Genomic DNA, 24,129 nt, shown 5'->3' with positions numbered 1-24,129 from the left:
AGCAAGAATAAACAGATTTCAGGTTATTTTTGGGAAATGGCAGGAAGATGGAAGAATAGCAGCTGATTAGCAAAGAAGGCCACAGCACAGTGCCTGTGGGGGTAGAGGGCTGATTCATTCCATGGAGCATTCAAAGCTCTGAGTGAAAAACAATACTCATTCTAGAATTCTCTACCTACCCCAAATTATCAATCAATAATGGGGTGGTATAATAAAGACCTTTTTAGACACACAACCACTCCCCAAAAAAAGACCTTTCCCGGGAAGATCATCCAGGATATGCTCCATAAGAACAAGGTGGTAATCCAAAAAAGGGGAAACATGGGATCAAGAAAAAAAGAACACAAGACAGCAGTAAAGGGAATTCCCAGATGAGGTGAGGGAGGTAGAGATGGGAATAGAAGGACAGAGGGCTTCAGGAGGTCAATCCAGAGTCCTCCTAAATAGGAGAGAAGATGGGACTGACATGTTTGAGCACATGAGAATGGGATGAAAGCATATGTGACAGTAATGCTGGGACATTTGGGAATTACTAATGGGAGGTTCCTAGAAAACTAAGCAAATGGGTTACATAAGAATCAAACTGCATCATAGCAAACTGTGCAGCTCAAAAGGAATCAGAATTTGCATATTCATTCAACAGTTCTTCATTGAGCTTTGTGTGCTTCACCAAGCCTGCAGCAGTGAAGAAAACAAACCAAGTGCTTGCTTTTATGGATCTGATATTCTAGTGTGTAGCGAAGGGGGACTGACAAAACGTTTTTGTTTTACATGTTGCTATTTCTGAAACTGGGATGCAACATATAATTGATGGTATGTCATGCTTAATTGGCAACATTTTGTCTTCTCAGTAGTATATAAAATAATAGTACAGGTTACCACAGGCTAGGAGAGGTAGTTGGTGGGCAGGGGGTGGTGGCGGGTGGAAGGGGAGGTTTGTTAATGGGTACCAAAAACAATAGAAAGAATGAATAAGATCTAGTGTTTGATAGCACAAGAGGGTCATTATAGTCAATAATAGTTTGATTGTACACTTAAAAATAACTAAAAGAATGGCTGGGCGCAGTGGCTCATGTCTGTAATCCCAGCACTTTGGGAGGCCGAGGCTGGTGGATCACCTGAGGTCGGGAGTTTGAGAGCATCCTGACCAACATGTAGAAACTCCATTTCTACTAAAAATACAAAATTAGCCAGGCGTGGTGGCACATGCCTGTAATCCCAGCTACTCAGGAGGCTGAGGAAGGAGAATTGCTTAAATCTGGGAGGCAGAGGTTGCTGTAAGCCAAGATCACACCATTGTACTCTAGCCTGGGCAACAAAGAGTGAAACTCCATCTCACCAAAAAAAAAACAACAACAACAACAACAACAACAACAACAAAAAAAAACTAAAAGAGCATAATTAGATTGTTTGTAATACAAAGAATAAATGCTTGAGGGGGGGATGGATACCCCATTTTCCATGATGTGCTTACTTCACATTGCATGCCTAAATCAAAACATCTCATGTACCCCATAAATGTAAACACCTATTATGTACCCACAAAAATTAAAAATAAAAAAATTAACACAAAATAATATATCTTACAATTGATGACAATCTTACATTTGATGAAATATGGTTATAGGTTATAATAGTCACAATAATATAAAAAATAACTATTGGCTGGGCACAGTGGCTCATGCCTCCCAGCACTTTGAGAGGCCAAGGTGGGTGAATCACTTCAGCTCAGGAGTTCAAGATCAGCCTGGGCAACATGGTGAAACCCCATCTCTACAAAAAAATACAAAAATTAGCCAGGTGTGGTGGTGTATGCCTGTAGTGCCAGCTACTCAGGAGGCTGAGATGGGAAGATGTCTTCAGACTGGGGGGTTGAGACTGCAGTGAGCCGAAATCAGGCCACTACACTCCAGCCTGGGCAACAGAGGAAGACCCTGTCTCAAACGAACAAACAACTATTGATTGAACCAGAAGTTCTGATACGTGATGCTGGTGGGGGATGGGGAGAATGAGAGCAAAGCCAGTATAAATGAGCAAAGTTCTCCTCTGCCCTTGGGGGACGTCAGCAGATAATGCTTAAAATGGAAATAATGTATGCTTGCCGTTGAAATCATTGACATAGGTAATAGGGAATTAGAAGAGTCGAGATTAATTGCCTCCCTGACTGGGGGTGGAGAAGGGATGAGCAGGAGACTGCTGTTTACCAGCAAAAGCCTCTTCATACCTTTTTGCTTTTTAACCATGTAATATATTTATTTGATTAAAATGAGAACTAATTTAAAAAAGACTATATGTCTTAGATTGTATTCCCTAAAAGCAGAAGCCAAGGCAGGAATTCAGGTGCAGGAAATGTACTGAGGGTGCCAGGCACAGTGGCTCATGCCTGTAATCCCAGCACTTTGGGAGGCTGAGGCAGGTGGATCACTTGAGGTCAGGAGTTTGAGACCAGCCTGGCCAACATGGTGAAACCCTGTCTCTACTAAAAATACAAAAATTAGCCTGGCATGGTGGCATGCACATGTATGTAATCCCAGCTACTCGGGAGGCTGAGGCAGGAGGATCACTTGAACCCGGAAGGTGGAGGTTGCAGTGAGCCGAGATTATGCCATTGCACTCCAGCCTGGGTGACAGAGAGAGAGTCCATCAAAAAAAAAAAAACCAAAAAAAAAAAAACGGGAGTATACTGAGGGAAGGCTCTTCAGGAAAATTGTAACAGGGCAAGAAAAGCAGATGCGGAAGGGGAGGAGCTGAGCACTGTGTGGCCTCAGGTAAACTCTAGCCTTGGCAGATCTCTGGGGAGCCTGGGCTCAGAAATTGCTCTGCAGAGCTGTCCCACCTTGCAGCAGAAGTGTATCAGTTAGCGCATGCCTGACTCCTGAGTGGGATGTAAATTCCCATGCATTTCAGGGTGAGGGTACTTTGTCATTCAAAGGCAATCCTCCAGGACAGTCACAGGTATAAGTCATCAGATACCACTCACAGCAGCTGGGAGATGAGGCCACTGGCTGCATCAGTAGCATCCACTCCACCATGCCATAAATCTGAAGGACAAATGTATAATCTGTATTGCTCAGAGTTCTTTTGGTTGCAAGTGACAGAAAGCCACCCTCAACTAACCTAGGGGCAAACAGTCTATGGAGGGGTTTTATTTTATTTGAGACAGGGTCTCACTCTGTCACCCAGGCTGGAGTGCAGTGGTGCAATCATGGCTCACTGCAGCCTCATCCTCCAGGGCTCAGGCAATCCTTCCACCTCAGCCTCCCAAGCAACTGGAACCACAGGTGCATGCCACCATGCCCAGCTCGTTTTAAATTTCGAATTGAAGAGGGAAGGATCTACTATATTGCCCAGGCTGATCTCAAACTCCTGGCCTCAAGTGATGGGACAGTTTTTATGGACTCATGTAATTAAAAATCAGACTTGGCTGCATTCAGGGCTCAAATAATGTCACCTGAGGTCCATCTATCTTTTCCTAGCTCAGGTAGGTTCTTTCATCGTGATGATAATGATGACACCCCACAGCCCAAGATTCCCCTCCTGTTGGTTTAGCAATCCCAGAGGAAAGAGAAGGTTTCTCGTACCTCTGGCAGAAAAGTACCAGGGACATTATCGACTGGCCCCTTTAAGGCATGTGCCTATATGCCTATCTAGTAGCCAACTACTCCAGGGCTGGGGATCAGGCCGGGGCGGGGGTGGGTGAAGGCGACAGTGTGGAGGGGTTAAGAAAAGGAACCCGAGTACTCCGATTGTGGTAATGGGCAGGGGCAACTCTATCCAAACCACACATAAAGAGTTTCCCATAGAAAAGAGGGATTCAATTACCGAAGGAGAAAGAGATGTTAAATGGACAAAACAAACAAACATACAAACAAAACAATAATCATCCAGTACCACTCATTTTTCTAATTCTTCTTATTCTCCTGTGGTCAGAACCTTAATTATCAGAGGAGTGGAGATTTCACAACTTTATTCACTCTATCCGTGCAGCTCAGGAGTAATATCCACTCTCCTAACCTTGGCTACCATCTTTAAGAAGCCCAGGGAACTGATGGGAAGTAATATTTGTGACTCTGCTTAGTTGGTCTCAATTCTGTTTTATGCCGAGGAGCCCTAGGGAGAGAAGAGGGTTTATGGAAGGTCAAAACAGAAGCAACAATTTTTTTGACCCAATGATAAGACGATAAATTCTTTAGCTATGAGGTCTTGAATCAGGATGTGATGGCCTTTTCAGTGTTCAAGTTGTGTGTCCTGCCAACCTGGCTATTAACACGAATTGAGGAAAGCCTGGGGGCTGGGAGAATGAAATGTCCCATCATACTTTCAGCAATTACAGTTTAGCTAAACAGGACTCATGCCTTTTTTTTCTTTAGCACTAAAACTGTTTTAATGAAATAGAGGATGACATTTCTGAAAAGAACATGTAATTCACTTCTACAATAGATTTTTTTCTTATCCACATGAATATTTCTTAGCTCAGAATCCCTAAGCTGCGTTTAGTAAGTGAACATTATACCTTGCATCAAAATTAGATTCTGATTTAGACTTTAAACATCCACTTCCCTGTAATCTTGCTCCTCCGAACTTGTTTATTGTTATTATTTTGAGACAGAGTCTCACTCTGTGGCCCAGGCTGGAGTGCAGGGTTGCGATCTCGGCTCCCTCAATCTCCGCCTCCTGGGTTAGAGTGATTCTCCTGCCTCAACTTCCCAAGTAGCTGGGATTACAGGTGTGCGCCACCACTCCCAGCTAATTTTTTTGTATCTTTAGTAGAGATGAGGTTTCACCATGTTGGCCAGGCTGTTCTCAAACACCTGACCCCATGATCTGCCTGCCTCAGTCTCCCAAAGTGTTGGGATTACAGGCGTCAGCCACGGCACCCAGCTTCAAACCTATTTCTATCTCAAGTCTGGACCTTGCAGGACAAATAGGAAAAAGTAAAAATTGAGTTTTAATAAAGTCACTATATAAAAAGTCAATTCCGAAAAGTAAAGTGACAGATAAGTGTCAAATGCTGCACAATGGCACTTTCTAGTGTAGGCAGACAGGAAGGCCACGAAGGAGATTTTCACCTCTGGAGGGGTGGCATAGGCTGCAGACTACTCTCAATGGAATCATCTGGGATGCTTGTTAAAAGGCAGATGCCAGAGGACACACCCCAGACCTAATGAAACACAACCTCTGGGGATGGAGCCAGGTATTTACATGTTTAAAAAGTATCCCAGGCTGGGCACGGTGGCTTGTGCCTGTAATCCTAGCACTTTGGGAGGCTGAGGCAGGTGGATCATTTGAGGTCAGGAGCTCAAGACCAGCCTGGCCAATGTGGTGAGATCCCTGTCTCTACTGAAAATACAAAAATTAGCTGGGCATGGTGGCAGGCACCTGTAATCCCTGCTACTCGGTAGGCTGAGGCAGGAGAATCGCCTGAACCCAGGAGGCGGAGGTTGCAGTAAGCCAAGATCAGGCCACGGCACTCCAGCTTGGGTGACAGAGCCAGACTCTGTCTCAAAAATAAATAAATAAATAAATAAATAAATAAATAAACAAACAAATAAAAAGTATCCTAGGCCAGGTGTGGTGGCTCATGCCTATAATCTCAGCACTTTGGGAGGCCAAGGTGGGTAGATCACTTGAGCCCAGGAATTGGAGAGCAGCCTGGACAACATGGCAAAACCCTGTCTCCCCCCACCAAAAAAAAAGAAAAAAAATTAGCTAAGCATGGTGGTGCGTACCTGTAGTAGTAGGTACTCTGGAGGCTAAGGTGGGAGGATCGCCTGAGCCTGGGGAAGTCAAGGCTACAGTGAGCTGAGATCGTACCACTGTACTCCAACCTGAGCGACAGAGTGAGACCCTGCCTCAAAAAAAAAAAAAAAAAAATGTATCTCAGGTGGTTCTGGTGCACATTAATACATTAATGCTTAGAACTGCCACCCCAAACAGAAAGCCATTGCAGGTAGAGCTGTGTCTTTGGTATCTGACTGCACATGGCATCTCATAGGCACTTAAATTTTAAAGCTGCTTTGGAAAGCTAAACCTTTGTAAGGACAGATAAAGAAATTAGCAATACAGCTGCAATGTCATTCTTCCTAATCTGATCATTTTGTAAAAAGAGGGCAAGGAATGCTTAGCATGTGATTTAGTATATTTGAAGAGAATGTACTATTTGATGAGGAAACACTTACCTTGGGTTTCAAGGGATAAAAGAAATGAAAGAATTGAGGGGTACTTAAAAATGCGTTCCTTTGAAAAGTATATTTAAAGTATCACTTGAGTATTCAAACTTTCTGCTAGCCAGCATCACGAGATTGTGTATATAACCACCCTAAATCTATTATGGAACAGATCCGTCTCAGAGCAGTGCCAAATCAAAGAAACATTCACAATCAAAATGCTACCTGCTCCCCAGTGCCACTCCACTGAATCCTTGCAGAGGTAAGCTCCCAGACATCTCACTGGTGGGCAGTCATCTCCTGTACTGCTGGCTGATCTATAGGGAAGTGTGTTTTATTTGTGTCTCATGAAGGTTTATAATTTCTAACCCAGCCTTAGCACCCTTTTGCAGTCTGGATTCACTTTCGGTAAATTCCAGCTAGCATAAAAAGAGAGCTTTTGGTCAGCTTTTTTATTTCTGATTCTGCCACTGCTGTTCCCTGGGGAACTTGATACAATGTCACTCTTGGTAGCCATGGCTTAAGTTACATGTGGCCTGGCCAAGGCACATCCAAGGTAAAAGGCAACACTTTCATATTTACAAGCCACTCATATGCTGTCCGCAGTTCATTTTACTAAGGATGGAACATTCTGGTACAAGTGGGAGCTCAGTTGAGTGTTAAGAGGATGAATGAAAGAGAAATCAAGCCATTTGCCTCTGTTTGCTTAGTAAATAAAGTATAAGAATGCATTGTATTCTGGTGCTATGTCCGTTCACAAGATTAGCTGTATCCACTTCAAAATGATCAACTTCTGTTGTTACTGGATCTGAACCACGAGTTCAGTCTCCATCTCTCCCAATGTCACCAGCTACTCATAACAAACATCTCCCAAAATTGAACCAGTGGCTGTCAGAGAAACCTGGCAAGTGTTCGCCAGTAGTTCTTTGAGAAATTATCCCCATTTTTAGACAAACAACTCAAGGTGCTTTATCAACTGATGGTATGGCTTTAAAAGCTTTGTTCTAAAACAGAAAAGTAAAGAAACAGCTTCATCATCACATTCAAATGAAAGAAACAGCATCCGGGTATCAGACTTTCTTAGAAATCCCGGGAGGGAGACTGCTTGGTGCTGCCTAGATTTGACATTCGCTAATCATCCCAGAACCTTATAGGCCACAGGTGTCCTGTACTTGACCAGACCTGCCCTGCATGGGAAAGGGGAAGAAGTCTAAGGGGAGATTCCCCATCACTGTCTCTTTTGCCAACATCCAGAAAGGAACAAGTGCTCCAGAAAGAGCCCGAGGATGGCAAGACAAGTCCGTTCTCTCTTTTTCAATTCTAAGTCAATCAACAAGCAAGACATTTACTTATTAATTGGTTAGTTGGTTGGGTTTAGAATTTTAGAAATTATAATACTTGTTTGTATTCTTTTCAAATAATACGGAGGTATATACAGCAAAAAACTAAAGTCCGCAATTTATCACCTCACATTCCACTCCTCAAAAATGACCAATTTAATGTTTGTTGTTCTAGACCTTTTTCTTGTCAAGGCTTTTATTTGTACTAGTGCTTTTGAAAAAATGATTTTATTTTATTTTTGAGACAGGGTCTCACTATGTTGCCCAGGCTGGTCTCGAACGCCTGGGCTCAAGCTATTCCTCCTGCCTCAAGCCTCCGATGTAGGACTATAGCTGGCACCACTGCACCTGGCTTGTACCAGTGCTTTTTTACAAAGCTTGTTGACTTCGGCAAAACACTGGTATTTTCTTTTTCTTTAAGTTTTTAAAAATATATATCTTTTTTGAGACACAGTTTCACTCTATCGCCCAAGCTGGAGTGTAGTGGCGTGATCTTGGCTCACTGCAACCTTTGCCTCCCAGGTTCAAGCGATTATTGTGACTCAGCCTCCTGAGTAACTGTGACTACAGGTGCGTGCCACCATGCCCAGCTAATTTTTATATTTTTAGTAAAGACGGGGTTTTGCCATGTTGGCCAGACTGGTCTTGAACTCCTGACCTGAAGTGATCCACCCGCCTTGGCCTCCCAAAAAAATATTGAATTGTCAAATAAAGATAGACCATATTCAAGGTGTATAATGTGATGATTTGACATATATATACATTGTGTAATGGCTACTACAGTCAAATTAATTAACACATCCATCACCACCCATGCTATTCATTAGATCCCAGAACTTGTTCATTTTATAACTGAAAATTTGTACCCTTTGGCCAACATCTCCCATTTTCCCCACTCCCCAACCCCTGGCAACTTCCGTTCAACTCTCTGCTTCTGTGAGTTCAACTTTTTTAGATTCCACTTATAAGTGAGATCATGCAGTGTTTGTCTTTCTGGGCCTGGCTTGAGACTGACCTGACTCAGTGAGTGAGGAGTGCAGTAGTCTTTTCAGGCTTCTAGATTCCAGATCTAGAAGAGTCATTATTCCAGTTGCTATGCCTATTCCAACAAAATTACCCTATAACTTTATGGCTTGAAACAATAGGGCATTAATTTTGCTCACAAATTGCAATTTGAGCAGAGCTCAGCAGGGAGAACTCATCTGTGCTCCACCCACATACGCTGGGGTGTGCCAAGGCTGGAATCATCTGAAGTCTCACTCCCTCCCAGGTCTGGTGGGTGCTGCCAGCTGGAAGCTGTGACCTTAGCAGGGACTGTCAGCTGGAACAACCATACATGGCCTCTCTGTGTGGCCTGGGGTTCCCCACAGCATGGTGACTGGGCTCCAAAGCTTGGCATCTTGAGAAAGAGGGAACCAGGCAGAAGCAATATTGCGTTTTATAACCCAGCCTTGCAGAAGCCATACAGGATCTCATCTGCTGCACTCTATTCACTGAAGCTGTCAGAAAGCCCAACCAGGTTCAGAGGAAGGGAAAGCAGACTCCACCCCTTAATAGGGAGTGAAAAGTTCAGGAAAAGAACATGGGACCAGATATATTGGAAATACGGCTCTGGCCATTTTTTGAAAATATGATTTACCATATTCGTGATATTAAATCAGGGCTATAGTAATGATGTACTTCCTCTCTGTCAAATGGGCTCTAGCACTCTGGAGTCTACTTAAACCTGGGAGGGGACTGTGACCAGGCTAAAAGGGTGAGGACTGAGTTTCATCACCATACCAGATCCCTAAGAGGCTGGGGAAGGCAGGGCAGAAGAAATGAAGTAGGGTGAGGGGTGGAGGGAGCTGACAATAGCTTTTCCTCCTGCGCTCACAGCTACACTGACCATTTAACATTCTAATAGGAGAAGGCTGGCATTTGTTGCAGGCATTTTGTTTATAATTGAATCCCTCTGTCTCAATACACAGGCAGCACAGTCCCAAGTATGGTACCAATATCGAGATGGATAAGGCTCATCACAGCTCAAGATTAACTATAAATTCCTAATGTGTTCAGGTAAGATGCATCTCTACCTCTCGGCAGACAAAGAGGCAAACACAATGATCCATGAAAGAAAGAAACAGAGATGCTGCCCAAGTGAAATGAGCCTTGATATGTCACCTTCCTCACCTTGTGTTTTTGTAGCCATACCTCCAGACTTCCAGATCTCTGCCTGAGGTTTACTGATGGTTTCTTTCAGGGATCATTAAAAGTGATTCGTGGGCTGGCAAGGCTTTTGTTTTCCATGCTAAAGATTCAGTTTATAGCATGCAGCTTGGGAAGGGGTGTCTGGAGGACGGCATCCCCATCCAGGAAATCTACTCCAGGAAGGCCAAGAGGGCTTCAACAGTCCATGGGTGATCCGTGATGCTTGAGTGGGAGGAAGTGGTTCCATGGGGATGGGGTGAGGGTAGATGGGGGCCCAGGAAGTGGCTGTCTCTTTTGCCTCCTGTCAGGCTGCCCTCTCTATAGAAGAGGCCCTGGGGCCAGGTGTGGTGGCTCACACCTGTAATCCCAGCACTTTGGGAGGCCGAGGCAGGCAGATCACGAAGTCAGGAGTTCAAGACCAGCCTGGCCAACATAGTGAAACCCCACCTCTATTAAAAATACAAAAAATTAGCCAGGCATGGTGGTGGGCGCCTGTAATCCCAGCTACTCGGGAGGCTGAGGCAGGAGAATTGCTTGAACCCTGGAGGTGGAGGTTGCAGTGAGCAGAGACCGCGCCACTACACTCCAGCCTGGGTGACAGTGTGAGACTCTGTCTCAAAAAAAAAAAAAAAAAGAAAGAAAGAAAGAAAGAAAAAGAAAAGAGAAGAGGCCCTGAGACACGAGCAGCCTGCATTCAGGACCCTAAAGAAGCCAGTGCTCAGGAAGGAGAGCTCTTCCTCAGAGGACCGGGCTACCTTGGAGCCTTTGGAGCCTTTGGAGCGTTTTCTTTCTTCCATTGCTGGAATCAGCTTGCTTCTCTGTGTCCCTCCTGGCCTTCTCTTTCCTCTTGGGAGGTATTTTTGTTTGCAAATGAATAGATCACTTGGACTTTGCAGATGCTTGGACTACGTTACTACACACATGTCAAGCACCAAAGTGCCCTCTGAAGACACCAGTGCTCCCTTTGGGTCAGCTTTGCAGGCCGGGATGTACACTTTTAGATTGCCCATCCTCAGAGAGAAGGCTCTCTCCCCAGAATCCTCTAAGGACACAGCCAGAATGCCCAGCTGCCCAATTACTTTCTCTTCTCCTTTTCACTCTATAATTTTAATCAGCAAAAATATTGAAGAAGAGTAATTGGGGTTGAAAATAATGGCAAACGCAGCAATTACTTTTGCACCAACCTAATACTTGCACAGCACCTCCTTAATCCACGGAGTGATGCTGGTCCTTGTATTTGTTTTTATTTTATTTACTTTTGTTTATTTGTTTTTTGAGGCAGAGTCTCACTCTGTTGCCGAGGCTGGAGTGCAGCGGCGCGATCTTGGCTCACTGCAACCTCCACCCCTCAGGTTCAAGTAATTCTCATGCCTCAACCTCCTGAGTGGCTGGGACTACAGGCACACACCACCACGCCCAGCTAATTTTTGCAGTTTTTAGTAGAGATGGAGTTTCACCATGTTGACCAGGCGGGTCCCGAACTCCTGACCTCAGGTGATTCGCCCACCTCGGACTCCCAAAGTGCTGGGATTACAGGTGTGAGCCACCACGCCCAGCCAGTCCTTGTATTTGTATGCATGGGGCTTTACACTCATTATCAGAAATAAATCCCATTGCACTGTGTGGTTCAATCTCAGATCAGGGTCTCACTCAAAGAAACAGCCTAGCAGCAAAAATGTAAAGCAGATCCAATCTATACTGGCGTGATGGTCAGTTTTCTATGCAACTTGGCTAGGCTGCAGTACACAGTTACTCAAGCACAAATCTAGGTGTTGCTGTGGTGGTATGTTGGAGATGTGGCTTTAAGTCAAGGAAATTATCCTCAATAATGTGGGTGGGCCTTATTAGTCAGTTAGAAGGCTTTAAGAGTAAAACTGAGGTTTTCCTGAGGAGGAAGGAATTCTGCTTCAAGACTGCCACATCGGCTCCTGACCCAGAGGTTCCAGACTGCCAGCCTGCTAGCCTGTCCAGCAGATTTCAGATTTGTCAGCCCCCAAAACTGTGTAAGCCAATTCCTTGGAATATACATATACCTCACACATACATACATGATAGATCTATATCCACATCTACTTTCTCTCTCTCTCTCTCTCTCTTTTTCTTGGAGACAGATTCTCTGTTGCCCAGGCTGGTCTGCAATGGTGCGATCACGGCTCACTGCAGCGCTGACCTCCTGGGCTCAGGCGATCCTCTCACCTCAGCCTCTTGAGTAGCTGGAACCACAGGCACATGCCACAACTCCAGGGTAATTTTTAAATTATTTTTTTTGTAAAGGTGGGGGTCTCCCTATGTTGCCCAGGCTGGTCTTGAACTCCTGGACTCAAGGGATCCTCCCACCTCGGCCTCCCAAAGTACTGGGAGTGAACAGGCGTGAACCACCATGCCCGGCACACATCTACCTCTCTACCTCTATCTCTATCATCTACATCTCCTACAGGTTCAATTTCTCTGGAGAACCCTGACAGGTACAACTGGCATCTACTGAAAAAGAATAAAGTGGAGCCAGTTCATAGTCCACAGAAAGGTTGACTGAATTTCCCTATCTCTCTTGTCACTCCGTTTTCCAACCCCTGACCCCTGGGACCTTCTCTGCAGCCTTCCTCCATCACATCTTCCCTGCCCCTGAGGCCTCTCTTATCCTCTTCCCTCCTCCCCTCTGCTGGTCTCTCTTGGAGTCAACCCAGGCCTTTCCTACAGAGATTCACACAGCCTGGTGCCTCTGCCTCCACTGAGTAGCTCCATCAGGTGTGGGATGGAGAAAAAGGACAGTGGGACTGAGACAGCCAAGTAAAAACGGCTCCCTGGAAAATTTCCAACTGGCCTGCACACTGGGAGGATGGGGTGGGGCCTCAGGAAGTTTGTGCCATTTGCAGTGGGGAGGAGCCTGGCCTCTCCTGTTCCTGGGTGGTGACCTGAAATTCAATCTGTAAGATGGGGGCCTGTTAACAGGAGCCCCTCTTGCTTTGCTGAGAGTCTTTTTCCTTTTCCCTCAATAAATTCTGTAACCCCTCACCCTTCAAAGTGTCTGCGTGCCTAATCTTTCCTGGTCGTGTGACAAGAACCTACAACAGGACCTGCCGAGTGGACCAGCCACACCTGAGTATTGGGCAAGAGTGAGGGAAAAGGGCACTCATATCTTAGTTATTTTGTATTCTAATTAAATTTTCCCAAACAACTTTTACATTTAAATGACTTAAAAACTTCTCCTGAAATCTCCATAACAACCTATATGGTTTTCCTTATTTCACCCTTATAAAGTAGATTGGTTAGGTATTATCCTTTTTTTAGAAACAAGAAAGCCAACAATTAGAGAAATTAAACATTATATCCATGATCTCGCTATAGGTCTTACTTTACTAATTATAAAGCTGGAGTTACAACCTAAGATTTCTGACCCCACCACACGATGCTGGCCCTTTAGAAAAGAGAACATACTTGGTTCACATTAATTAATTAATTTAACAAACATGCATTGGAAGACTAGGGATCCAGTATGGACTGAATATAAAGTTGAAGAAGACAGAGTCCCTGTCTTCAAGGAGCTCACAGTACAAGGAAGGAGAGTGGGAGCTGTTCTAGAGATGCGACACCCCTTGGTTTCTCTCCACAGTTAGGAGAAAGGCAATTTGCAGAGCGCCCTTCCCTAGATGTCTTCTTCTGCCCACCTTCTCCTCCTTTCTCCTGGGATATCGTTGGCACAGCTTGCCCCAAATCTAGTGGCTGTGTGTGTCAGGGACCCCGCTGATCAGCTCATAGCTCTCTGTGAAAGGTGTGGAGGCAGAGGTCCAGAGACAATGGCGTTCCTACATACACACACACAGCCTGTGGTCAGGAGGATTGCTCTGTGGGTCCCTGAGGGCAGGGAAACCAGCCTTGGAAGGAAAGGAGGTCCAGTGGAAGAATAGCCTCGGGGCAGCTGGGGAAAGAAGGCTCCTAAACTCTCTAGAACATCATGGACTCTCCCCACACTTACTATTTCTCTTCCCACTTTTTCTCCTATTAGTTTAAAAGTCATTAAAAGAGATAATTAAAAACAGAGGAGGCGATTTTCAAGAGAAATAAGAAGGGGATAAAAAGAATGATATAAGGCAATGAAACGATTGAAAAAAGTATTTCAAAAGGCTCAAATTAGATAACAGCAATTATAAAAAATGAGAACAAATTTGAAAGATTAACAAAAATAGATATAAAATGGCTTAAAGTATAAAGTCGTAATTAGTAGTATAAAACAAAATTGTAAGTAATGTTATAAATTAAAATAATTAATTATACATTTTAAAGATGAATAATTAAAAAGTAAAGATATATAGTATTAAGTTAAAAACCATAATTAATTAAAATAATATTTTAGAAAAGATGAGTACACCAATAGAGAAATGGACAAAGAACATGAATTGACATATGAAGAAATACAAATAAAAACATGTATGTAAAAAAGTTCAACCTTGCTAATAATAAAATAAATGCATATTAAAACTTTGAGCTATTGAGCTCTGCTTACCAAATTGGTAATGGTTTGAAAAACGATGTATTCAGCGTCGTTAGGGATACAGGAAACAACTATTGCATGTCCCTAAACCATAAATTGTTTCAGCATACAGACGTAAGACACATGAGAGAGCTGACACTGTACATACTCTTGTCCCCCGTAATTTCATTGCTAGAAACTTATCCTAGGGGATAATCATAAATATGCACAGTGAGTTGCCTGCAAGAATCTTCATCAGCATAATTGTTAATAATGTTAATGTTTTAGGCCAGGTGCGGTGGCTCATGCCTACAATCCTAACACTTTGGGAGGCTGAGGTGGGCCAAACACTTGAGGAGACGAGTTCAAGACCAGCCTGGCCAACATGGCAGATCCCCATCTCTACTAAAAATACAAAAAATTAGCCGGGCATGGTGGCACATGCCTGTAGTCCCAGCTACTCAGGAGGCTGAGGTGGGAGAATCTCTTGATCCCAGGAGGTGGAGCTTGCAGTGAGCTGAGATCGCACCACTGCACTCCAGCCTGGGTGACAGAGCAAGACCCTGTCTCAAAAAAGAAAAAAAAAGGGTTGGGTGTGGTGGCTCACGCCTGTAATCCCAGCACTTTGGGAGGCTGAGGTGGGAGGATCACCAGGTCAGGAGTTTGAGACCAGCCTGGCCAGTATGGTGAAACCCCGTCTCTACTAAAAATACAAAAATTAACCAGGCGTGGTGGCAGTCGCCTGTTGTCCCAGCTACTAGGGAGGCTGAGGCAGAAGAATCGCTTGAACCTGGGAGGCAGAGGTTGCAGTGAGCCGAGATTGCGCCACTGCACTCTAGCCTGGGTGACAGAGCAAGACTCTGTCTCAAAAAAAAAAAAAGTTAATGTTTTAAAACTTAGAGAAAAAATTCCTAAATGCCCAATAGTAGGAAATTTGATAAATAAGATTTTTTTACACAAAGAAACACTACACAATAATTAAAAATACTATTGTAAAAGAACATTTAATAACATGGAAAAGAGAATCACAATGCATTAAGCAAAAAACCCAGCAGGTTAAGAACAGTATATACAATATGGTTCCATTTTTCTTGGAGAAATAAAAGGTTATGTGTGCATATTATTAATATATTAGGAGTAGTTTTTTATGGGTAGTTATTTACAGGTGACTTTTATTTTTATTTTTTGAGACAGGATCTTTATCACCCAGGCTGAAGTAAGTGGTGTGATCATGGCTCACGGCGGCCTTGAACTCCCAGGCTCAAGTGATCCTCCCACCTCAGCCTCCCAAGTTGCTGGGATTATAGACTTGTGCCACCACGCCCAGCTAATTTTTGTATTTTTAGTAGAGATGGGGTTTCACCATGTTGGCTAGGCTGGTCTTGAACTCCTGACCTCAGGTGATCCACCCGCTTCAGCCTCCCAAAGTGCTGGGATTATAGGCATGAGCCACCACACCCAGCCAAACAGCCAAGTCTTGGGAGTAAATGACTTTCCTTCTGTCATTCACCAGCCATCAAGAAACAATACATTCAAATAATTCCTCAGGCTCCAACCCATTCTCTATAGTTTTTGTCCCTGGTCAGTGCCCTAAGAGACCCCTGTAACCCCTAAGCCATTCTCTACCTCCTACCCCAGAAACCAAAGGGACTAAGTATTCCTGGCCTTGTGCAATGACCACCCTATGCTGGGAAAATGTGGGTGACTTTGGTACACAGGTGAGGTGTACACAGTTTATCAGTAAGTATGCTTTATGTGGCAACATGCAGAAAACAATGCACAAAGGCAACCACTTCTCTGATATTTATCACCAAAGATTAATTTTGCCTGTTCCTTCCTCTTTAGTGTAGTGGTGAGTATAGTAATAATAATAATTTTGCCTGTTCTTAAACACTATGTAAATGGCCTTATGCAGCCTGTATTCTTCTATGTTGGACTTCTTTTGTTCAACATTATGCCTATGATATTCACCTATGTTGTTGAGTATAGCGATAGTTTATTGTTTTTTTTTGTTGTTGTTGTTGTAGTATAGCATTCCATTCTGTGAATATACGATTTATTTATCTATTGTAAAGCTGATGACATTTGGGCTATTTTCTGCTTGGGGCTCTTGTGAATAAAGCTGTAATAAATATTCCTGCATGTGCCTGTTGGTAGAAATAAACATTCATTTCTATTATGTGTACCCAGGAGTAGAATTGCTGGCTCATTAGCTAATGAATTGAATGAAGCCAGTACTCCTTCCCCAGTATTCCCACAGGGAATGTGTATTGATTTATGCCAGGCCCAAGTCACCCCTGTACCAGAGGCCTGCATTGCCACCTCACAATTGTGCACCATCCCTCCACTTAGCAATCATGTTTGCCACAGCTCCAGTAGCTGCTGCAGTATCCTTTATCCACCACCAAAGTCCTGCACATAGGGCTCATGAGGGCAGTTTCCCATGAGAGAGAACATAGCTGGCGGCAGAGTACTAGACAGAATGCCTGGAGATACGGACTCTTGCCAGGCCCTGATGTAACCAGGCTGTGTGGCCTTGGGCAACTCACTCAGCCTCTCTGAGTCTTGGTTCTTTCATGTGTGACATAAAGAGGAAGGTTAGATGGTTGTTAAGGTTGCTTCCACTTGAAAGTCCTATGAGTTTTTGTTTTTGAGACAGGATCTCACCATGTTGCCCAGGCTGGAGTGCAGTGGTGCTCACTGCAGCCTCGACCTCCCAGGCTTAAGCGAGTATCCTGCCTCAACCTCCCAAGGCTGCACCACCACGCCCCTCCCAATTTTTTTTTTTTGTAGAAGGGGGGCTCGTTTTGTTACTCAGGCTGGTCTCAAACTCCTGGGCTCCAGCAGTCCTCCTGCTTCAGCCTTTCAAAGTGCTGGAATTATAGGCATGAGTCACTGTGCCCAGCTCCATTAGTTTTTTTTTTTTTTCCTGAGATGACAGAGTCTGGCTGTTGCCCAGGCTGGAGTGCAGTGGCACAATCTTGGCTCACTACCACTTCCACCTCCCAGATTAAAGCAATTCTCCTGTCTCAGCCTCCTGAGTAGCTGGGATTACAGGTGCGTGCCACCACACCTGGCTTTTTTTTTTTTTTTTTTTGAGGCGGAGTCTTACTCTGTCGCCCAGGCTGGAGTGCAGTGGTGCAATCTCAGTGCAAGCTCAGTGCAAGCTCTGCCTCCCCGGTTCATGCCATTCTCCTGCCTCGGCCTCCCAAGTAGCTGAGACTACAGGCACCTGCCAACATACCCAGCTAATTTTTTTGTATTTTTAGTAGAGATGGGTTTTCACCATGTTAGCCAGGATGGTCTCAATCTCCTGACCTCGTGATCTACCCGTCTTGGCCTCCCAAAGTGCTGGGATTACAGGCATGAGCCACCGTGCCCAGCTCACGCCTGGCTAATTTTTGTATTTTCAGTAGAGACGGAGTTTCACCATGTTGGCCAGGCTGTCTCAAACTCCCGACCTCAATTGATCTGCCTGCTTTGGCCTCCCAAAGTGCTGGGATTACAGGTGTGAGCCACCGAGCCCAGGCCCAGCTCCTTGAGTTCTAATAAAAGAATTGCATTGTACCAACTCTTGTTCCAGGCCGAAAGTTGGAATCCACTATGCTTTGGAACATGTGAGTAAACCAGAGTTTCACTGGAGTTGAGAGGCTCAGGGTGTGCCCATCTTGGGTGCCTCCCTGAGCTGCTGCAAAAGTGGAACCAAACAAGGCAGCACACTCCGGTGAGGACCAGCTGTGTAGAATGTGTACTTAGGGACATTTCTACACTATTACCATCAATAAACAGGCATTTCTCTGCCTGTCCAACATCGCAGCAGAAGTGCCCATATAACCTTGATGCATTTCAAGCATTTGTTATTTGGAAGTAAAGAGGCTAACAGCCTGCATTTCAGAAATCTCTCAAGCTCCATGACAGGTAGACATTGTTAAAAGGTTAGGAGAATGTCCCTGTGCTCTCAAATAAAAATGGCTTGAAAATTCATCAAGGCCAGAGGAGCCATCAGGAGAGATGACAGATGGAATGTTTGTGCTTGTTTAAGGCATGGAGATGAGAAATAAGTCTCTTCTGACTCAGTCTCTGTTTTTCAGAGATGATCACTCTAAATCCAACACAAAGGAAATCAAAAGACCTTGGAACTCTGGCAAGGCTTGAGTTTAGAAGATGCAGGAGGTGGGCTGAGTTTTCTTCTTACTCCATGCACACTTGTCCCCACTCACTGTCACCCCTCCTTCTATGCCCTTAGACTCAGTATTTCAGCCACTGTATGTTGATGAATGTAAGATGAGGAGAAAAGAAATAAGGTGTCAGAGAGAAAAAAAAGTAAAAATGAGAAAAGCAAAGCAGAAGAATGTCCAGGAAAGGACAGAGTGGCCTTTTAGAAACCAGCTGTTAATTTGGTGAGGCTTTACTCTAGAATAAACTTTATGCCAGAGGTAACAAAAAAAATCTTCCTGGGGAACTGCCAAGTTATGACCTGAGTGTAAGATTTACTTTAGCTATCGAGCATTAAGTGATGTCTGTTAAACTGAACGGTCACCAGAGCCCATCCTAAGACACGGCATGGCATAGCATATACAATTTACCATGAACAAGGACTTAGTAGCAAAGTGTATTCGTCCTTTCTTACACTGTTAATAAAGACATACCCAAGAGTGGGTAATTTATAAAGGAAAGAGGTTTAATTGACTCACAGTTCAGCATGGCTGGGGAGGCCTCAGGAAACTTACAATCATGGTGGAAGGGGAAGTAAACACATCCTTCTTGGATGGCAGCAGCAAGAAGAATTGCTGAGCTAAAGGGGAAAAAGCACCTTATAAGACCATCAGACCTCCTGAGAACTCATTCACTATCATGAGAATAGTATGGGGGAAACTGACCCCATGATTCAATTATCTCCACCTGGTCCCACCCTTGACACGTGGGGATTATTACAATTCAAGATGAGATTTGGATGGGGACACAGCCAAACCTTATCACAAAGGTACTATTAGTTGAAAGCCAAAGATAGATGGAGTGGTTTCTGAAACATGGGGGGATCTCTGCCTTATGATTTTACTAGACACACGGGCAGTACAGTGAATCAGTTCTACTGGATCAATGCACTAAATCACTTGATCATTATGGCTACTAAAGGGAGACTATGTGATTCATGCCATAGCTGTGGGTATTTTCAAAGTCGCATAGTTATACTGTACTTGTAAATGCCTTCTAATTATTGATTACTTATTTTATGCCATTTTGAGTTTTTAATCTTTTCAAGTGTGCTGCTCAAAATTCTTGTTTCAAGATATGTCACATAAGCACATGTGCATGCATCCGCATGCATGCTCACACACACACACACAATACTGTTTTAGGACTTCTTTTTTTTATATGATTCTACAAACAATAATTGGTGGAAAAAGTTTTAAAGCTGATGCGCTATTATGGCTTGTCAAATATGTCTTAGTCCATATTTTCAGATTGTCTCTGTATTGATTGCACTACACACGAGGCACTTTTCAGTGATTTTAATTGGTTTGCTATAACTATGGCAACTATATGTCCTAGATTTTGCAGGATAATCCTGATTTCAAGGACTGATTTCATTGTCTCTTTAAGTTCACAAATAATAGAGCAATTGCTTCAATTTTTAGCTCAGAAAACACCATCATTAGATCTATATTCTATTTCAGCACAGGTCATAGAATCCAAGTGCTCTACTGTGCAGCTAGCATGCTACTCAGAATTGCTGGGGAGGGAGGGGGCTATGATGAACAGCACAATGATTAGCTTTTCTAGCTGGGGACCAAGAACGGGTCTCTCTCCTCCCTCTCCCTCATTATCCCATGTCACATTCTTTCTATTTTTACCTTTGCTTCTCATCCATATCTTTCTACATTCCCACCAAGTAGAGCAGGGACAGTCAAGTGGTGTGTGAAGGAGTAGCAGAAGTGAGGTCGCCAGGATTAGGCCTTTTCCTACTTTTTGTTTAAAGGTGGGATTGAAAAATTGGCGTACATAGAGCAAACCTTCTGTAATTTTGTCTGTTTGAGTCATTTGAAAGTTTATTTTTATTCATTTATTTATTCTGAGACAGGGTCACACTCTGTCACCCAGGCTGGAGTGCAGTGGGACGATCATGGCTCACTGCAGCCTAGACCTCCTGGGCTCAAGTGATCCTTGGACTTCAGCTTGCTCAGTAGGTGAGATGACAGGTGCACATCACCACTGAGTAAATTTTGTATTTTTTGTAGAGATGGGGTCTTGCCAGGTTGCCCAGGCTGGTCTGAAAGTTGCCCAGGCTGGTCGTGAACTCCTGGGCTCAAGTGATCCTCCCATTTCAGCCTCCCAAAGTGTTGGGATTATAGGTGTGAGCAGCTGCACCTGGCTGATTTGGAAGTTTAGGTATATATATATTTTTCTTTTTAGGGGAAGGAGATCATTAGGGATGACTGAATTTTTACTTTCTCCCTCCCTCCCTCTTTTCCTTCTTTCTCTTTTTTCCAGCATTCATTGCAAAGATTTGACGTGGTGGAAAAGGGAAAAAGAACAAAGGAGTTGGAAGGTAATATTGCTTAGTGGTCAAGCTAAGATTTGTGAAAAACCAAATTACTGCTCAGTTCTCAGCTCTGTATCAAAGTAAACTGCTGACATTCAATACCTAGAGTGCTTGTTTCCTGGGTGGAGACTGAAGAAAATATGTTGCATTATTGTTATTGATATTTGGGAAGGCTCATATGATGAGGAAGATCCTCTGGTAACGCTGTATGTGCCCCAGAACCTAGGAAGCATTGCACGACTGGGCCTCCAGAAGCCCAGCAGCCTGGGCAGAGCCGGCCATTATAAAGACTTCAGTTGGAAGGCCTTTCTGAATCCTAGGCATCCCTAGAAGCTTCTGGAGTCCTGGGTCTTCACATCAGTGCTCTGTATTTGTGAGACTAAACTATTTTTTTTTTTTTTTTTTTTTTGAGACAGAGTCTAACTCTGTTGCCCAGGCTGGAGTGCAGTGGTGCAATCTCAGCTCACTGCAATCTCTGCCTCCCAGGTTCAAGCGATTCTCATGCCTCAGCCTCCCGAGTAGCTGCGATTACAGGTGCCTGCCACCAGGCCTGGCTAATTTTTGTATTTTTAATAGAGACAGCGTTTTACCATGTTTGCCAGGCTGGTCTCGAACTCCTGATCTCAGGTTATCCATCCACCTCAGCCTCCCAAAGTGCTGGGATTACAGGCGTGAGCCACCGTGCCTGGCCAAGACTAAACTAATTTTTAAGGGCTTGCTTTATGCTAGTCTCCCTTTTAACTGGCTTGTATTTCACTATTACAAAGTTGCTCACAGTTTTTTTTTCTTTTTCCTGTTTTTTCAAAAAAAAAGATTTGGACTTTAAAAAATGATAATTTCTATCATGTTTAACTAACTATACATTCTTTTTTAAAAAATCTTTCTCAAGCTATCTTAATAACTATACATTCTTTAACAGCTTTACTTATTTATTTAGAGACAGGGTCTTGCTCTGTTGCCCAGGCTGGAGAGCAGGGGCACATTTATAGCTCACGGTGGCCTCCAAGTCCTGGGTTCAAGTGATCTTCCCACGTCAGCTTCCAGAATAAATAGGACTATATGTGCATACCACTATGCCTAGCTAATACCTTTAACGGTGTTATTAATATGTAATTTACATGTCATAAAGTTCATCCATTTGAAGTGTACATTTCAATAAATTTCAGCATACTTACAGCATTGTGCAACCATCACAATCTAATTTTAGGCATTTTTATCACTCCTCCAAAAGAAACTATGTACCAATTAGAAGTTAAGAAACTATGTACCAATTAGAAGTTACTCTACATCTCACCTCCTCCTACCCTCTCCAAGCCTAATCTTCTTTTGTTTTCCATGGACTTGCCTATTCTGAACATTTCAACCGCCTTTTTTGTCTGGCTTCTTTCACTTGGCATAATGTCTTTGAGGTTCATCCATATTGTAGTATATATCAGTACTTTCTTCCTTTTTATTCTCCATTAATATTCCATTTTCTGGATATATTACATTTTGTTTTTCCATTCATCAATTAATGAACATTTGAATTGTTTTTCATACTACTGTAAGTGGAATTGCTCTCCTCATTTCATTTTTGGCTTGTTAATTGCCAGTGTATAGAAATACAGTTTTTTTGTGTGTGTGTGTGATGGAGTCTCACTCTCTCTCCGGGGCTGGAGTGCAGTGACGCGATCTCCGCTCACTGCAACCTCCGCCCGCCATGTTCAAGCAATTTTCCTGCCTCAGCCTTCTGAGTAGCTGGGATTACAGGTGCCCACCACCACGCCTGGCTAATTCTTGTATTTTTAGTAGAGGCGGGGTTTCACTATGTTGGCCAGGCTGGTCTCAAACTCCTGACCTCAGGTGATCTGCCCGACTTGGCCTCCCAAAGTGCTGAGATTACAGGTGTGAGCCACAGCACCCGGCTACAATTGATTTTTATATGTTGATCTTGTATCCTGCAAACTTGCTGAGTTTTTTTTATTAGTTCTAATTAGTTTTGCAGTGGATTCTGTAAGATTTTTCTATTTGTAAGATCATGTTATCTTCGAATAGAGGTAGTTTTACTTCTTTCTTTCCAGTCTGGATGCCTTTTATTTTTCTTGCAGTTTCTTCTTCCACCTATCTTTAGTTTGCCATGATTCTTCATGGTACAGACTCAGTGTTATAACTTCTCTTCTTGCTATCTTTTTGTATGCTCTGAATTTTCAAGTTTAAATTTGAGAAAGTGAATACAGAGATAGAGAAAACGGAGAAAAACATGGAGAATCTGAGTAGCTGAAGTATTAGCTATTATTTTTCTTAGGGCAAAGCTTTGCATTCTAGCTCATAGGTGTCTGGCTAGTAAATGCTGCTTTGGATTAGATGGCTATTAATAAGTTGTAGCCAGAAGGAAAGGGAGGCCACAAGTTCTGGGTAGCTCAAGAAGGGATTGTATAGGCATGACTGGCCTGGAAATTGACATGGATAGAACAATATTGTTAGAGAAGGCATTTTGTTTTAAAGAATACATTGCATTTTTTTTAAACTCAGAAGGCATCTTTGTAATGTTGGTTAAAACGCATTAGGATGTCTAAAACATTTTTGGATTGTCTGTTTGATAAGACCACTTATATGTGTTTGAATCATAAAACATGAAGGCACTGCACTACCTTCTCATGCTTGGCATTCATCATCTTTAATATATTTGGTTGAAAGAACTCTACTTAATATTCTAATGAGAGAGATATATATATATTTAAGACAACTTGTGGTTTCTTCATCTCTCTATTCTCTCCAAGGAACGCTTTCTTTGTACTCGGTTATTTTCGTAAGTGCTTGTTGAGCATATGTGTTATATAGAACCTCCGATATGCCCTATATATTGGGGTAATAAGTGAGAGTGTGTTTTTGGAGGGGAGGGTCCCCAAAAAATGAAAGTCATAATTCCTTGGAGCTTTAGTTCCCAGTAGAAGAAAGAGTTAGGCTGGGCATGGTGGCTAATGCCTGTAATCCCAGCACTTTGGGAGGCTAAGGCAGAAAGGTTGCTTGAGCTCAGGAGTTTGAGACCAGCCTGGGCAGCATAGTGAGACCACAGCTAGGTGTGGTGGCACACACCTGTAGTCACAGCTACTGGGGAGGCTGAACTGGGAGGGATTGCTTGAACCTGGGAGGTTGGGGCTGCAGTGAGTCGTGATTGGGCCACTGCATTCTAGCCTAGGCAACAAAGCAAGACCCTCTCTCTCTCAAAAAAAAAAAAAAAAAAAAAAGAAGGAAACTTGAGAACAAGTACAAAGTAGCACATAGTCTCATAACTGCAAAGTAACATAGTACAATTTTAAAAGAATATAATGATGAGATGTAATCAACACTCTGCTACTGACCAGGGATATAGAGATTAAAAAGATATAGTTTCTGCTCTAAAGATGCATACAGTAAGGTTGGGAGCGGTGGCTCACGCCT

General features: G+C 43.4%; 1 long non-coding RNA gene across 1 annotated transcript; it reads left to right on the top strand.

The window, feature by feature from the left end:
* The first annotated feature begins 318 nt into the window (after nt 1-318).
* On the top strand, nt 319-9,780 carry LOC109027721 (uncharacterized). Its single transcript, XR_002006747.3, has 3 exons — nt 319-376; nt 6,340-6,429; nt 9,478-9,780. It is a non-coding gene; the product is annotated as an uncharacterized lncRNA (long non-coding RNA).
* Nucleotides 9,781-24,129: the final 14,349 nt, after the last annotated feature.

Source organism: Gorilla gorilla, chromosome 6 (assembly GCF_029281585.2).
Source record: "Gorilla gorilla gorilla isolate KB3781 chromosome 6, NHGRI_mGorGor1-v2.1_pri, whole genome shotgun sequence".
NCBI lineage: Eukaryota > Metazoa > Chordata > Mammalia > Primates > Hominidae > Gorilla > Gorilla gorilla.
The sequence above is the reverse complement of the archived record's forward strand: the minus strand, read 5'-3'. Positions and strand labels throughout refer to the sequence as shown.